We start from the raw sequence: 11,846 nt of genomic DNA, 5'->3' as shown, positions 1-11,846 counted from the left end.
GAAACAAAAAACAACATTGTAAAGATACTGTAGACACAAAATACTGATAAAATTTGGAGACAGTCTGCTGCCTTCCCTTGAGTATAACATCTAATTTAAGAAAACTTTAGTGCTTTAGTTGAATATTTCCAAATTTTCTAATAATCAGGGGCTTTATCTAAATGTTAGTACAACATTCTAATTTAAGATATTTGTATTTTAATATGAATTTTGATTCTCTTTATTTTCATTTTTTAAATAGTTACAATATTGTAATGTATGTAATTACAACCTTAATTTTATCTTAATGACAGGCCATCTCATATGTATACCACCTTCTGTCTAAAATCTGTGTGTAAAACTCAGTAAACTATCATTGACCTACATATAAAACAATTAAGTTTCACCACTTAAATTGTACATTCTTATTTAGATTGTAGGTTCTTTGGGGCAAGGACTGTCTTTTTGTTCTGTGTTTGTGTACAGCACCTAGTGCAATGGGATCCTGGTCCATGACTTGGCTCCGATGTGCTACAGTAATATAAATAATAATGAGAACAGTTTGCATCTTAGAAGTTATGCTAGTCAGAAACTCTGCCTTCAGCTCCGCTCTTGAGGCCTCATCCAAAGCCATGAATCCATTGGGAGTCTTTTCATTGACTTCAGTGGGCTTTGGATCAGGCTCTTAAAGACCTTAGAAACTCTGCAGGAGTCCCAGCCCCAGTATCTCTCTTTGATTTTGCACAGTGTATAATCTTTGAAGGCGCCCTAGCACTTCTGTCCATATGGAGCACAAGGGACCCCCAAAAGCTGCCAGGACTGGGATTAAGGAGACCCAAAAAGACAAGGCAGCCTATAGAGTTTATAAATTGTGGTGTAATAGATATACTTTTGCTCCTGGCTGCTCTCAGTCTGGAATTTAAAAGACCCATTTAAAAGGTGGTGGGTCTTTCTGTAGCATTTATAAACCCTGCATATGTCCCTGCCAGCAACCCCATATTTACAAAATCTGTTGGACACCCTGCAGAGTTATCACAGGCTAATATTAAAGCATAGCAGATAACTAATCCACCAAACATTCTACAAATAATCAAAGGCACCAATTCTCATCAATGACAACAGAACAGACCAAATCTGGGTCATCAAGATTCCAAGACCATTAATGGCCCACACTTTGCATAATTACAATAGGCCCTCAGAGTTATATTTCATATTTATAGTTTTAGATACAAGAGTGGTACATTTATACAAATAGGATGATCACACTCAGTAGATTATAAGCTTTGTAATGATACCTTACAAGAGACCTTTTGCATGAAGCATATTCCAGTTACATTATATTCACTTATTATCATGTTTTTATAAAACTATTCCAGTTACATTATATTCACTTATCATCATGTTTTTATAAAACCATATAGACTGCACAACATCACAGTTGCATTTAACAGATCCCTTGTTGGTTACCCACAGCATTTCTCAAAAAACCCCAACTCCTTCCTCTGTCAGAAGATCATACGTGAGAGACTTCAGGTGGATTGATTTAGATTTGGCAGCTACTAGAGCTAGGTGATATGTGGCTTATCCTTTGCTATGGACAAACTAGAGTCTCTGGGTTTGTCTACATGGGGAAATTATTCTGGAATAAGGTAAGGAGTGTAAACTGCTATTTGTGCAACCTTGAGTCCAAGGAGTCCCAATCAGTACCCTGTTCCCTAGGCCAGACTACCTTTCAAATGAGAAATGATATAACACTTCTCTCAGCATTTGAAATGAACTTGAATTTTATTAACTGTTTTGTTTGTTTTAATTTTCATGCACCTCTGCATTTATTGGTTTGTTTAATATTGGGGCTTGATTCCCTCCTGGTGGAGCAGAGGAATATTGCCCTCCTGCACCAGAAGGGGCTTTTTGCCCAAGCTGACAATTCATGCCCAGAAGGGGGCAGATGGTGGTTTTGCTGGGATAGGTCCGTTTTAAATTGTGGTTGAAACCCCATGGAGACTACCCTAAGGGTAGCAAATTGATGCACCTCACCAGCACCCTAACCACATCCTTCTCTGACATGTACCAGCCATTCTAGGGACTTCAATGACCAAATCCAGGCCAGGTGTCTCATGCCACCACAATCACCATCTGAGTGGATTTTTTTGCTGCTGGGAGCATGGTATGGTGCCTACAGGCTGAATCTAGCTCTGCATGCAGAACTGCTGTGAGAATAGGGGTTTATATCGTATTCCGACTTGGCGGGTACAGGAAGTACTGGAAACTGTGTAAGAAGGCTTTTCAGGCAAGAATTCCATAGGAGATAGGTTTGATGTTCATCAAAACTGAACATTTGAACCTTTTGAACATGGGTGATGGGTGAACACTCCCTTTGGGGAGACTAGCCCCCTGGCCTGGCCCCTTCCTGAGGTCCTGCCCCTACCCTTCCATCCCCCATCCCCCCCGTGCCCGGAGGAGCCCCAGCCGAACCGCGCTGCCCCGACCCCCGGCCTGGGTTAGGGGAGGCTTATTCCTGGCCTATTATACCTGTTGCCCATGCTTTTGAAGTTCATTGTTCACTAGTAAAGATACAGTGAGTTTTTGCCCTCCTCTGTTTGTCTCTTTCTCCCTCTCTTAGCTTTACACCTTCTTACACACTTATCTGTATTCTTGGAGCAATTATCCATGTCCTTTGCAGCAACCAACCTTCTCTTCCTTCCGTTCCCTCCTAAAAGTCTTTCTTTCCTTGTTTCAGAGTAGTAGCCGTGTTAGTCTGTATCCGCAAAAAGAACAGGAGTACTTGTGGCACCTTAGAGACTAACAAATTTATTAGAGCATAAGCTTTCGTGGGAAGTGGGTTGTAGCCCACGAAAGCTTATGCTCTAATAAATTTGTTAGTCTCTAAGGTGCCACAAGTACTCCTGTTTTTTTTTCTTTCCTTGTGTATCCTTCCTGTGCAGTTCTACTCAGAGACAACTTGTCAAGGCCTTCTTGTGCTTGAGCTATTGTCCCATATCATATTTGTGTAAAGTCAAAATCCGGTTTCCTCATGGCAGGGACTTGGTCTTTCTAAGTGCATTTTAGTCACTCTATAAATTAACAGACAAATAATTAAACAAGTGGTTAAAAAATATTACAGTTATTTTGAAAACCTCTCCTCTTTATAGAAACACACATAAAAAAATTGAATGGTGAATTGGTAGGATTTTTTAAATTTGTTTTCTCCCTTAAAAAGAAAACCTGATTTCACTGATCACAGTTTACCAACCTTTCCTCTGTCTCCAGTGGTACCTTGTAGGATAGCAACCCTAGATTTTTCAGATTTGAATTTTTCAGCTAGCTAATCTATACTTGCTACTCTGTCCTGCTCCTGCAACTAGTGATAATATACTGCTGATATATTTATGGACCTACATTAGCGCTTAACTGTTCCTTCAGTTTTCCATTCCAGATTAGCCTTCAGTTTTCATACCATTGTTAATCTTCCCAGCCTGAATTTCCCCAGTCTGTACATTGTTGTACATCATTTAATGAGAGATTTCTCCAGTCATCATTATTCCAGATCAGTGGAAGCAAATCCCTGTCTCCTGACTGCTTAACTAAGTATCTCACACATGACTGTCTTTCCAATCTGATCCAGTTTAACAGTCTGGTTTTCTCTTACTACCTCCCTAATCTGGGGAGATGGATATAAATCTTGAGCCAAAGTCCATGGGGTTTCTCTTGCATGCTCTTTTCCCTATTTGTGCAAAGTGTTCTTGAACCAGTCAGTTGTCATTGCCAAGCAAACAGCTTAGAGGTAGCACTGAAAAATAAAAGGCAGGCCCAGGGAAGCAAGTTTCAAGGCCCTCATGGTTCTTGTTCACTTTCTTCACTTGAGAAATTCACAAGGCTAATGAGAGATCGTTGCTGGAGGGTAAATGTGAATAACCTCTGATCTTTAGGAAACAGTGACAAGCTTTCAAGTCCAGTGATTCTTTGCATCGCTTTACATTTTCAAGGCTATCTGCACAAGAAAAAGGCCTAGGAACTTCTCGGTAAAAATGGAGATTCTCTTTTTCATTTCTAAGCCCTATAAATTGGGCTGGCTGGGCTGCGGCTGTTGGATTGGTAGCCCCCTGAAAGACAGGCTCTGAAGATTTTGTCCTTGCTTCAAGGAGTTGACAATCTAATCAGAAACAGACAATGCAGTTCAGGCACAGGGTTCAGGTTCAGTTTTACTGTGGTACAGCTTTTCAAGGAGATTCTCCCCCCCCCCCCCCCCCTAAAATTGGGATTTGAATGAAGTGAGGTTGTTGTGCTCCAGAGACAGGATGGATGGCTTGTAGTGAAAACATTTGACCAGAACAGAGTAGATGTGAGTTCTTCTACTGACTCTGCCACAGAGTTCATGTGAGACTTGGGTCAAATCTCTTAGGCCCTGTTCCAGCTAGGCATATGCTTAACTCTAAGCATGTGAGAATTCCCACTGATTTAAGTGAGATTAGGCATGTGCTTAAAGTTAAGCATATGCTTAAATACTTTGCTGGATCAGGTCTCAATCTCTCTGTGTCTCAAACCCCTCATCTGTAAAATGGGGACCATGCTTCCCTACCTCATAGGGGTGTTGTGAGGATAAATTGACATTTGTGAGTAAATACATGAAACAGGTAAAGTGTGAAAGTTGTGTGCAAACTGAGAATTTTAATAGACTCTGCTGTTCTCAGCCAGTTGAAGTGTTCTGTCCCCTCTGCATTGCATTATAAAGGTCAAGTTTTATTAATAGACTTCAACAGGGTTGGGATTCACAGTTCTGGGCTAATAGGTAGCCGTATCAAACAGATCAAAAACCGAATTATCTGTATATAGAATTTCACCATTTGTGAACTCTAGTCAAGAGACAGTTTCCTCTCTTGAATTCTAGTCTCTAAAACCCATAAATAATTTCCTATCTGCAGGCATTTCTTGGTATTTAGATGATAAATCCAAAGGCACCTGTGCTAAGGTGAATATTGTTATTTGTTTGGCACACGTATTACACTACATTAGCTCAAACAACAAGAAAGAAAGTATCTACATTTGTGTTTTCTCTCCAGCCTGATTTGTGGTGTGTCACAGTGCCACCTGGTGGAAAACAAAATATGACCTTTAGTAAGGATTTCTCTTTCCAGAGAAAAGTTGGCAGTGTAACAAAAGCCTTTATTATTATTATTATTATTATTTTATTATATTTGTATTGCAATAGTGTATAGAAGCCCCAGTCAGGGGTCAGGGCCTATTGTGCTAAGCATTGTGCATGCGTGTGTGAGCATACACACACACAATGTTTCTTTATTGATATTTACATAGATAATTACAGTACATTTTAAAAGAAACCTTCAAATATATGTCACTGCTTGAAATCATGTACAGAGTTTTATTTCTTCAAAACGCAACGGGCCAAATTGATCCCTTGAGTTACACCAGAGGTGAAATTTGCTCTATGTGTACAACTCAGTGTATACACCATGCATTGTTTTGTGTTTGTACAGCTCCTAACATAATGGGGCACATGTCTGTGACTGGGACTCCTAGGTGCTACCACAATACAAATAATAAATAATAATTCATTAGTATATAAGAATCACCCCAGATAAACAATAAATAACTATATTATGTTCTTAATTTTTTTCTCCTGAACTTAGGCACTGGTGGGTACCTATACACCAACTCCTGAGGGCAGGGGCATGTGCAGGAATTTAAATTTGGCTGCTTTTGGAGGGGCATGTTCTGTGCCCCTGCCACGGCCCTGGAGGAGCTTGCTCTCCCCGCTGCAGCCCTGGGGCCGGAGAAGTTCTGTGCTCCTGACAATGATTGGGGGTGGGGGGCGTGCCCCTGCTTGCCCGCCTTTGTGCACGGCCCTGACTGAGGGGCATACAAGCTCCTTACGCTGATGAAAGGGAGCTCAGCACTAGGGTCAGCTCTAGTTTTTTGCCACCCCAAGCTCCGAGAGCGCAACTGCTCAAGCAAAAAAACCCGGGGGGAAAAAGGGTGACCGGAATGCTGCCCAAGCAAAAAAAAAAAAAAAGGCCAGAATGTTGCCCCTGGAATTGTGCCACCCTAAGCCACATGCTTGCTTTGCTGGTGCCTAGAGCCGGTCCTGCTCAGTGCTGTGGTATATTGAAAACTGTATTAAAATTATAATCTATCACTTTAGATGTTCCATTTCCCGCCCCCCCCCCCCCCCCCCCCGGTCCTGCTTGCAGGCTAGGGAGCTCTGCAGGGAAGTGTGTGATGTGGGCCTAACAGCAGCAGTCAGTCTGCAAAGAGCAGCTTAGAGTAAGGTGGGTGGGGGAGCTTTCTTTCTTTTAGGAAGCAGCCAGCTTTGTGTGTGTCTATTTTTGTGTTCTTGTGTATTTGGCTTCTAAAGTCTAAGCAGTAAAGCAGGGTTGTGTTGCCAGCTTCCAGAAAGAGTATTTTATGCTTTGTATCTAATTTCTTGGTGTGTGTATACTGTGAAGATAACAGGCACTAACTTGACCAATGCTGAGGACTTTGAAGCTGGCATATTCCAGAACAGCTCCAGGGTCAGGCTCTGAGGAGCTGCTGAAGGGAATGAGTGAGCTTTGTTCCACAAAGGGCTTCACTTGGCATATTCATAATCTCTTTTGAAATTAAATAACATGGCCCTGATTTCTGTCTGGGCTTCATCAGCCTTCTCTGATATTGTGGAACACAAAGTTACAAGTGCAATTGTACCAATTTAGGTGCTCAACTAACAGATTGTACCTCATTATCTACGAGTTAATTAGATGTCTACACAGATGACATTGCAGGGATAATTAATTGCATCTGCAGTTTTACACCACACGGTTACTGGAGGCCATTTTAGAAAATTGAGCTTCCTACAATTTAATATCTATTGATCTCCTTAAAATTTTTTAAAATAAGCTATTTAGGAAAGGTACTGCGTCTTTGGGCTTGTCCACTTGCAGGCTTACATCAGGAACAAGGTCAGCTCCCAGACTACTGCACCAGGCAGCACAGTATGGGGAGGAGGTGACCAGCCCTCTGTGGAGAAAGGAGTGGTTCAGGACTATTTAGAAAAGCTAGATGAGCACAAGTCCATGGGGCCGGATGCTCTGCATCTAAGGGTACTAAAGGAGTTGGCGGATGTGATTGCAGAGCCATTGGCTATTATCTTTGAAAACTCATGGCGATCGGGGGAAGTCCCGGATGACTGGAAAAAGGCTAATGTAGTGCCCATCTTTAAAAAAGGGAAGAAGGAGGATCCGGGGAACTACAGGCCAGTCAGCCTCACCTCAGTCCCTGGAAAAATCATGGAGCAGGTCCTCAAGGAATCAATTCTGAAGCACTTAGAGGAGAGGAAAGTGATCAGGAACAGTCAGCATGGACTCACCAAGGGCAAGTCATTCCTGTTATCCTAATTGCCTTCTATGACGAGATAACTGGCTCTGTGGATGAGGGGAAAGCAGTGGATGTGTTATTCCTTGACTTTAGCAAAGCTTCAGATACGGTCTCCCACAGTATTCTTGCCAGCAAGTTAAAGAAGTATGGGCTGGATGAATGGACTATAAGGTGGATAGAAAGCTGGCTAGATCATCGGGCTCAATGGGTAGTGATCAATGGCTCCATGTCTAGTTGGCAGCCATTATCAAACGGAGTGCCCCAAGGGTCGGTCTTGGGGACGGTTTTGTTCAATATCTTCATTAATGATTTGGAGGATAGCTTAGATTGCACCCTCAGCAAGTTTGTAGATGACACTAAACTGGGAGAAGTGGTAGATACACTGGAGGGTAGGGATAGGATACAGAGGGACCTAGACAAATTAGAGGATTGGGCCAAAAGAAATCTGATGAGGTTCAACAAGGACAAGTGCAGAGTCCTGCACTTAGGACGGAAGAATCCCATGCACTGCTACAGACTAGGGACCGAGTGGCTAGGCAGCAGTTCTGCAGAAAAGGACCTAGGGGTTACAGTGGATGAGAAGATGGATATGAGTCAACAGTGTGCTCTTGTTGCCAAGAAGGCTAACGGCATTTTGGGCTGTATAAGTAGGGGCATTGTCAGCAAATTGAGGGACGTGTTCATTCCCCTCTATTTGGCATTGGTGAGGCCTCATCTGGAGTACTGTGTCCAGTTTTGGGCCGCACACTACAAGAAGGATGTGGAAAAATTGGAAAGAGTCCAGCACAGGGCAACAAAAATGATTAGGGGGCTGGAGCACATGACTTATGAGGAGAGGCTGAGGGAACTGGGATTCTTTAGTCTGCAGAAGAGAGGAATGAGGGGGGATTTGATAGCTGCTTTCAACTACCTGAAAGGGGGTTCCGAAGAGGATGGATCTAGACTGCTCTCAGTGGTACCAGATGACAGAACAAGGAGTAATGGTCTCAAGTTGCAGTGGGGGAGGTTTAGGTTGGATATTAGGAAAAACTTTTTCACTAGAAGGGTGGTGAAGCACTGGAATGGGTTACCTAGGGAGGTGGTGGAATCTCCTTCCTTAGAGGTTTTTAAGGTCAGGCTTGACAAAGCCCTGGCTGGGATGATTTAATTGGGGATTGGTCCTCCTTTGAGCAGGGGATTGGACTAGATGACCTCCTGAGGTCCGTTTCAACCCTGATATTCTATGATTTTATGAGTTTAATGAAACTGGTTTAGCTAAATCAGTGTAAACCCCTGTGTGGATACTCCTATATTTGTCTGATTGGCTTATTTCAGTTTAGTTTAAATATTTTCTTAATAAATTTAAGTTAGACCAAAATAAGGCACTCTTAAATGGAAATAAGTGTCCATTCAACATTTTACAGCAGTACAAAATCACAGCTTAAGTTAAACTGGTGCAACTCCACATGTAGGCAAGCCCTTTGTATGTGTTTGTAAAGTACCTAGCAAAATGTAGGTTAGGGCTTCCTGGTGCTACCAAATATAGATATTTTAAAAATAGTGGTAATTATAACATCAATAATTTTAAAAGTTAATGGGATCAATAGACAACCTATTGTCATTTCACACTCACTCCTGCCCCGTCCCTTTCCCAAGGCCACGCCCCTGCCCAGCCCCTTCTCTGAGGCCCCGCCCCCACTCACTCCATCCACCCTCCCTCCGTTGCTCACTCTACCCACCCTCACTCACTTTCACCGGGCTGGGGCAGGAGGTTGCGGTGCAGGAGGGGGGTGAGAGCTTCGACTGGGGGTGCGGGCTGGGGGTGAGGGGTTTGGGGTGAGGGAGAGGGCTCCGGGCTGGGGCAGGGAGTCGGAGTGTGGAGGAGTTTGGGCTCTGGGCTGGGCAGGGGATTGGGGTGCAGGGGTAGGGGTTGCGGACTCCATCTGGGGGTGCAGGCTCTGGGGTGGGGCCAGGGTTGAGGTGTTTGGGGTAAAGGAGGAGGGAGCTCCGGGCTGGGGTATGGGGTTGGAGTGCGGGGGGGTGGGTGAGGGCTGTGGCTGGGGGTATGGACTCTGGGGTGGGTCCGGGGATGAGGGGTTTGGGGTGCTGGGTCCCAGCGGTGCTTACTGTGGCTCCCAGGAAGTGGCCGCCAGGTCCCTGCAGCCTCTAAACACATGGGTGGCCAGGGAGACTCTGTGTGCTATCCTTGCAGTTCCCATTGGTCACGGTTCCCGGCCAGTGGGAGCTGCGGCGCCGGCCCCCAGGGTGGGGGCAGCACGTGGCGCCTCCCTGGTCACCCATGCTCTAGGGGCTGCAGGGATCTGGCACCCCTTCCAGGAGCTGTGCGGAGCCAGAGCAGGAAGGGAGCCTGCCTTAGGCCCAGGCCCCTGCTGCACCACTGACTGGACTTTCAACGGCCGGGTCGGCAGCCGCCGTGGTCCTTTTCAACCGGGCATTCAAGTTGAAAACCAGACGCCTGGCAACCCTTATGTGTAGGGCCCTACCAAATTCACAGTCCATTTTGGTCAATTTCACGGTCGTAGGATTTTAAAAATTGTACATTTCATGATTTCAGAAATTTAAATCTGAAATTTCATGGTATTGTAATTGTAGGAAGTCCCAAAAAGGAGTTGCGGAGGGTCGCAAGGTTATTGTGGGGGGTTGCAGTACTGCTACCCTTACTTCTCTGCTGCTGCTGGTGGTGGTGCTGCCTTCAGAGCTGGGCAGATGGAGACTTGATACCAGTCAGCTCTGTGTTTTTGGGGAACCAGGGCACAGTGTCTGGCCTGTCTGGCTCATGAGGGACACCCTGTCCCCCGGTCTCTGCTTGAACCAAGACTGATCAGAGAAAAGGCTTGCAGAGAGCAGTGAAGGGCATTGGGAGACACACCTAGACCCCTCCTGACAAGGGTGACAAGATTAAGACATCTCCATTTGCATACAGAATGGAGAGCAGAGACAACTTCCCTAGCCTCATCTGCATGAAAGATGGGACAGGGATTAGCATACAGAATGAAGAACAGAGAACCACGCTGAACTCTGGGACCAGAAAAAGCAGGGAAGCACTGCATCATGGGAATCTCTGCTCCAGATTTATTAATGAACATATGGCTGCCCACACCCAGCTCAGCAGTTATCAGACCAATTCTAGTAATGAATCCTTGATTGATATCCAAAATACTGAAGCAGCCTAGTTGCATTGTGAGCTCCCTGGAAGAAAACACCACCCATAGCCAAGAGTGATCAGCTCCTATTGTCTAGCCTAAAGAAAACCCTCGAGTCATCAGTTTACCCATAAACAAATCTAGTGTTCTCCCTTGAACCGTTGTTGTTTCTCTACAAAAACCCCTACCTATGTTCAAGTAAGTGTTCTGATGCATAGACCCAAGCTCTGCATCAGTTCCACTGGGACTCCATCTTCTCCTGACTGATCGTGCTGGGGGCTCTGCCTGTATCTTACCCTCAGGACCTTGAGCTACCACCATCACCTGGGAACCCCGACCAGTTCAAGCCTCATGGAGTGGGTGAGATCCCCCTCTTTCTCTCTCTCTCTTTTCTTTTCTACCTTAGGTATTAACCTTTAATAATGTATGTTATGTTGGTTTAGCCCTCCTTGTGTAGTTATCACTATTATTCAATAAATAACTTGTATGGTTGCTTCTCTCTCTCTTGCTGAACTTTACTCTTTTGTGTTTTTAGCTTCCCCCATTTACTCTACAGCAACGCTTCTTTTACCTAAGCTAAAGATCCCTGCAGCGCCCAAAATACTGTGGGGTTTGCTAATCAAGTAGGTTACTACCAGTACAACTGTGATGTGAGAGTGGGGTAGGGACATGCTGAATCTGGGACGCATAAGGGTGGCAGCTTGAAAGTGCTGCTCAATCCAGCCCATTGAGTCCAGGGGCATATAAGGGGTCAGCTTGAAAGTGCTAATCGACCCGGTCTGCTCAGACTTGGTGTGTGTGTGTGTGTGCGTTCATCCGGTTCTGGGGCTGGAGGAACCCAGCCCTAGAGAACCTAGGTCCTGCAGGATAGCTCCATTGGGAGGGGACTTGCATAAGGGAGGAGTAGAGCTCCATATGAAAACACATGTGACACAAGCAGTACATTGATAGAGTTACAGAACCCCCACCCCCAGAAGAGTAACCCAAATAAATGAGCATACCCCAAAGTAATGGGCAAAACTGTTAACAGAGCAGCGGCTGCTGGCTGGGAGCCCAGCTCTGAAGACAGCGCTGCAGCAGGAGCACAGAAGTAAGGATAGCATGGTATGGTATTGTCACCCTTACTTCTACGCTGCTGCTGGTGGGGCGCTGCCTTCAGAGCTGAGTGCCTGGCCAACAGCCCCGCTCTCCGGCCACCCAGCTCTGAAGGCAGTGCAGAAATAAGGGTGTCAATACTGTGACCCCCCCCTAAAATAACCTTCTGACCCTCCCACTACCCTCTTTTGGGTCAGGACCCCCAGTTTGAGAAACACTTGTCTTCCCCCATGAAATCTGTATAGTGTAGGGTAAAAG

This window comes from Emys orbicularis, chromosome 3 (assembly GCF_028017835.1).
Source record: "Emys orbicularis isolate rEmyOrb1 chromosome 3, rEmyOrb1.hap1, whole genome shotgun sequence".
Taxonomy (NCBI): domain Eukaryota; kingdom Metazoa; phylum Chordata; order Testudines; family Emydidae; genus Emys; species Emys orbicularis.
This window is presented reverse-complemented; position numbering follows the sequence as displayed.